The sequence below is a fragment of the Neomonachus schauinslandi genome, chromosome 9 (genome assembly GCF_002201575.2).
Source record: "Neomonachus schauinslandi chromosome 9, ASM220157v2, whole genome shotgun sequence".
Lineage (NCBI taxonomy): Eukaryota > Metazoa > Chordata > Mammalia > Carnivora > Phocidae > Neomonachus > Neomonachus schauinslandi.
Window position 1 is genome coordinate 68,454,444 of NC_058411.1, and position 5,867 is coordinate 68,460,310.

Here is a 5,867-nt window from a genome sequence, read left to right on the forward strand (position 1 = left end):
ATAAAGATGATCATCAGTAACACCTGATGAAACAGTCTATTTGTTGTTACTACTGTAATTCAAAAAGCTGCCCTGATTCTTACAGTTTAGATTTTTCAGACTTTCTTTTAAGTAAGATATCCTTATATCTCCCTCCCTAGAAATTATTTTCTGCCTATATAAGCTAGGATGGGTTTCTATTCTTACAACAAAAGCAGCCTAAATAACACAAAAGTATGGTAAAAGCAAATGAGCCAAAACATAACAGGGCTAAGAACCCCAACCCCTTAATACTTGGTCCAGTAGCTTTTGCACCATGTCATGCTGCCTTTAAGTATTCAACAAGAGAAAATGTTCTTCAGACATAAAAAATATATTATCTAATGGAACTGTGTTCTTTAACACCATAATAAATTATAAAGGATATAATAACTGATTTAGATCCCATGAAACAATGGCAAAGAATAAACTGGATATTACACATGCTAGGACTTTATGACAGTACATCCTACCTTAGCTATTTCTGGGAATTATATAAAAATACTCAGTAAGTATAACATAGTCCTGGGGGTCTAGAAGGAATGGACCACATGCCAAGTGCTTGGACCTTATCATCAAAACAATCTGGGAATTTCTGAGTTCCCATTGTTGCTACTGCTACTGCAAAATTCTATCTTGTGGTTTGTGGGTAAATTAAGAGAACCTTTAATCAATACTTTAAATTGGAGGTTTTGCAAATAATAAAAAGCCTCGTTGAATAAATTTAAAATCATCTTCTTGATTCACTGAATGCGCAAGAATAAAATTTAATGGAACCAGGAAGCTCCTTTCTGCTCAGTTTGCCCCCAAGTTCAGGTGATGATCAAACTCCTGTGACCATACTTTGATCTTTCTGGCTTCTCCGGGATGAAGGAATTCTCTAATTTATCTTCTAGGTAGGGAATATGGCTCCTTCCACAGTAAAAATCAAGCTGAAATTTATAATACAGAACTATTAGAAGGGGAAGGAAAAATGAATTCAAAGAGAAACAACCCAAAAGGCTGAACAATCCTGAAAGCTGACAGGTATCAGTGCTGAAAACATTGGCAGATTGCCAGAAAGAATTTCAGAAGAAGATATTCAAGTTTAAAAGAGCTAACTTTGGAATGAGAAAAGGCAGTTAAGTAGAGAAAAATCAAAACAAAATGGGTAAAGGGAAAATAATGTAAAATAATCAGAGTTCAAGAAGAGACACTGACAGTCCCTTTGCTTTAATAAGAAAAATACCAACAACAACAAAGTAAAAGTTTTGCTTTTCTACTTGAGGAATTACTAAAAATGAAAATCCATTATAACTAAGCAACAACACTGACAATTCCTCTAATTTAGTAGACTGTGGTCTAATCAACAAGACAAATTAAGAATATTGGTAAATAAAGTATAATTTCCTTGACCCTGGCCATATACATTTGAAACTACAGGCCATGACCTCCCATTGAGCTATTCTCCAAAGTTCCACTGGTAGAGGTGACCTTTATGTTTTTCCTCATAAAGTCATTTTATTTAGATTCCAAACAAACCACAGAAAGGATGACCACAAATTAATCCGTCCACTCACGAGCTGGGAACCCAAAGTTTCCGGCTCCTGCCAGCCCGAGCTGCAGACAGAACCAGGGTCTGGGTCTTCGGGCCGTCGCAGTTCGCCCATAGACCCACCCGCCTGGGCAGGCCCGACGCAGGCACCCAACACAAGTAGGACTCCGAGGGACCAAACAGTGGATGGCCCCTCCCCTCAAAGCAGAGGAAAACCCAGAACCAATATGGAAAAGGAAAAGTGGGAGCTAAAACAAACAACCCAAGGAGAGGGGCAGTACAAACCTTCGGTGAGGTAGTCTCCACAGCAGGGGGTGCCCCCAAAGCCCACACACTAGGCCTGGGGTGGTAAAACTGGCAAGGTTATTCGGCGGGGGCCGCAGTGTCAGGATTCCTTGCAGCTGGAGTTGGCCCTGGCTTGGGTCTCGCGGTCCTCATATACTCCTCCAAGCCCTCATGGGATGTGGGGGCCTCGGCGTTCATGACGTACTTGGCCAGCACAGTAGGCAGCTTTGCGCAGTCTGGCTCTGCATCTACCTCGGTCGCCGGACTTGCTTCCGGGTCTGTGTAATCCGGGTCCTTGTCTTTGCTCTTTCTACTTCCTGTACACTACCGAGGCATCCACGATGGCTGATAGCAAGGTGCTGGGCTCGATGAAGAGGGAAATGACCCTTAGGAGGACAATCCTGACGTTCTGGGTGGGGTTCCACCGCCCTGAAGGTGGCTCCCCGTTCTGGGGGCCGACGGTGGAGGATGGAGGTGCAAACATGCCCCGTCACATAGATGTCGGGATGCCGCATCTTGGTCAGGAACCAAAAGGTCGAAGGAGAGAAAAGGCAGTCGATAGGGAACTTGAGGCAGGTCTTGAAGTAGCCACCCTCGTAATTGATATTGGGGGGCCAGACGTGGCCACTTCTCAGCTGTACACCTTTAACCAAAAGGTCACCCAGAAACCCTCGACCGCCTGCAGCACCTTGAAGGCAGCTGTGCCTTCTGCGAGCTGGGCACTAGCAGTCTTAGCAGAAAACTGCTTATCTTCACAATGCAAGGTGGCAGGACAGCAGATCAGTATTTCTAGATTTTTTTTTTCTGTGTACAGTTAATGTATTTGAAAATTTTTATTGTTACAGAATAAATAGTTTGACAAGGAGATTTTGAATTAGTTGTGAAAAGCATCTAGAAAAGATAGCATTTATACAAAGATTTACCTAATAGTATAAAAAGCAGAAGATGAAGGAAATTTCCTTGATAACCAACTGGAAAGCATTTTGATTTCCTATATATTGAGTTCTTTCCGTCTATAAAAGACAATTTTGTTTGTATGTTGCTTATCTGGATGACCATCTATGTGACAGAAGTGTAATGGTATGTTATAAATATGGCTTCACAGTCTTTTGGCTTTCATTCCTTAAAAACATTATAAGCTATGTAAAGTTACTTTAATAATTAAGCTATGTAAACTGTAATACATGTTTAGCTTATAGGTGCATTCAGAGTACAAATAAATAGTTTGAATGATCAAAATTGGAGAGTAAAAGTAACTTCTACATGAGAGAACTTTAAAAAATTCTTAGTTTGAAAACATGAATTGACATGTGTTTCTTTTGTTAGACATTTAGACTTATGACCTAGTTCTAAATTTGTTGAACCTTTGCTTCAACAGCACGTTTTGAATTGTTGATCTTCTTTTTAAAGCATTCTTCTATTCCCAAATAATCTCTAACATTGCTCTATCATATATATGAATCTGCATGCAATATTTAATAACTGCCATCATCTGTGTAAGCATATGTCAGCTATCAGAAAAATATGGGGTAACTAGAATTTACCATCCCTACCAATTATATTTCTACAAGATACTGATGACCCATGCATCAATTCTATTCATGTTGCATAAGAGGGTCAATTTATTAGACAAGCATGGTGAAAATTGGTTAGTTCCTTTGCAATTTTTATTTTTATCATTGTTTGAAAAGTGACATCTACTTAGGAAGATACTTTTTTTAACATTTAGACCTATTTCTAACCTGGATGGAAAAGGTGTGATGAAATGGACCAAAGTTCCTAGACTTAATTGATCTTTTCCTGTTATAAACTATTAAAAAGACTACATAATTTTAATGACCAAAACTTAATAAAGATTTGTAACATAAAACATTTAAATAAATAACAACACCTTAAGACCACAGATACCCTCATCTGTAAACCCTGATTGGGCTTAGCTCAACCATGAATTTATTGGTGAGGAAACTCATTCATGTGTTAGGAATTTCTCCTGGTCCATAATCATTCCAAACTTTGGATTTATGAAGGAAAAACCTTTCACTAACTGTAGGTACTTATCAGAGAAAAGCTTTGTTTTTTTTTTTCTCAGTTCTTCTAATGAGTCCTATAGTAACTCCACCAAATGACAGTTTTCCAAGGTCTAAACAGAACATTGCAACATGTAGAATATGTGTTGTTCCAATGCCTTTTTTTCCTCATTCAGGGATTATCTGAAATCATGCTTCCATATATTTTTAATTCCATCCTAAAAGCTCCTTCAGTTTGCAATTATTTAATGATTAGTTTACATTGGGAGGGTCTTCTTTTCTAAAATCTGCTGTTGTACAACCAGATTGTCTTAAAGGTCCCTAACTGAATTGCCTATGGGTCCCAACTTTTCCCTTTCAATATGTTAAAATTACTCAAATTAGAAAGGATAGTTTGTTATACAGATATACAGACAAATATTCCAAAAATGTGGGGTCTCATTAGCTGAGCAATACTGTTTGTGGAAAGCACCTACTTTTCCATTACTCCATGACACTGTGCAAGTCACTTAACATTTCTTGTTCTCATCTTCCTTCTTTATATAGAAGTTGAACAAGATGGTCCTTTGGGTTATTTTAAGCTGTAACATTTTATTCTATTCTCAAGAGCCCAATTCTTGAATGTATGAAGGTATTCCTTTCCTAACCTTGCACCTACTATGTGTTAGACTTTACATTACTTTTTTTCAAAATAGAGGCTTTTTTTAGAACAGTCTTAGATTTACAGTAAAAAAAAAAAGCTGAGATGATAATACAGAGTTTATTTTTACCCTGCATGCAGTTTCCTCATTAACATCTGTATGATACTACTGCACGGAGCACTGGGTATTATACGAAAACAATGGATCGTGGATCACCACATCAAAAACTAATGATGTATTGTATGGTGACTAACATAATAAAATTTTTTTAAAAATCTGTATGATACATTTGTTACAAGTGACGAACCAATGTTGAACCCTTATAATTAAAGTTCATAGTTTATTCCAGTTTCCTTAGTTATTACCTTATATTCTTTTTCTATTCCAAGATCCCATCCAGTATACATGTATTTGAAGAATACATGTTAGGTAATTTGTGGGTTTTTTTTTTTCCCCTCATAGCTAGACTGGGGTTATGGGTTTTAGCAAGGAAAACCGTAGAGGTAAACTGCCATTTTATTACATCATATCAAGGGCACTTACTATGAACTTGATTTATAACATAATACTGATGTTGATGTTGACCTTGATCACTTGGCTGAGGTAGTATTTGTCAGGTTTTCTCATCTCATTATCCCCCCTTTCCATATTGTCTTCTTAGGAAAAAAGTCACTATACATATCCTCCACATAAGGAGTGGGGATTTATAGTCCCCCTTCCAGGAAAGCAGGGTATCTACATAAGTTCTTTATAATTCTTCTACAAAATTTATTTATTTATTTATTTACTTATTTATTTATTTATTTATCCAATCATTTATATCATCATGGACCCATGGGAATTTATCTTATATTTTGGATTATAATCTAATCCTATATTTATTTTATTGCTCAAACTTTTCGAGTTTTGGCCATTTGCAATTCTTTCAGTTGCCTCTTTTATCCTTTCAACATACCTCATCAGTGTAGGTTTTTGTTTTGTTAGTTTTGTTTTGAGCACTCCCTTAGTTCAGGCTGCTACAATAAAGGCTACCATAGGCTAGGTAGTTTATAAAAGAAATATTTTACTCACAATTCTCGAGGCTGGAAGTCTAAGATCAGCTTACCAGCACTGTTGGGTTCTGGTGAGGAACCTCTTCTGGGTTATAGACTGCCAACTTATCATTGTGTTCTCACATGGCAGAGAGAGATCAAGTGAGCTCCTGCCTCTCTTGCCTCTTTTTACAAGTGCACTAATCCCATTTATGAGGGCTTCACCCTCATGTCCTAATAAACTCCCAAAGGCCCTGCCTCTAAATACCATCACATTGAGGATTAGATTTCAATATATGAATTTTGGAGGAACACTTCCTTACTTCCTAGT

The 5,867-nt window shown here is 37.5% G+C and overlaps 1 pseudogene; it reads right to left on the reverse strand.

Moving 5' to 3' along the window:
- Positions 1-1,915: 1,915 nt before the first annotated feature.
- LOC110585487 lies at positions 1,916-5,153 on the reverse strand (annotated as a pseudogene).
- Positions 5,154-5,867: the final 714 nt, after the last annotated feature.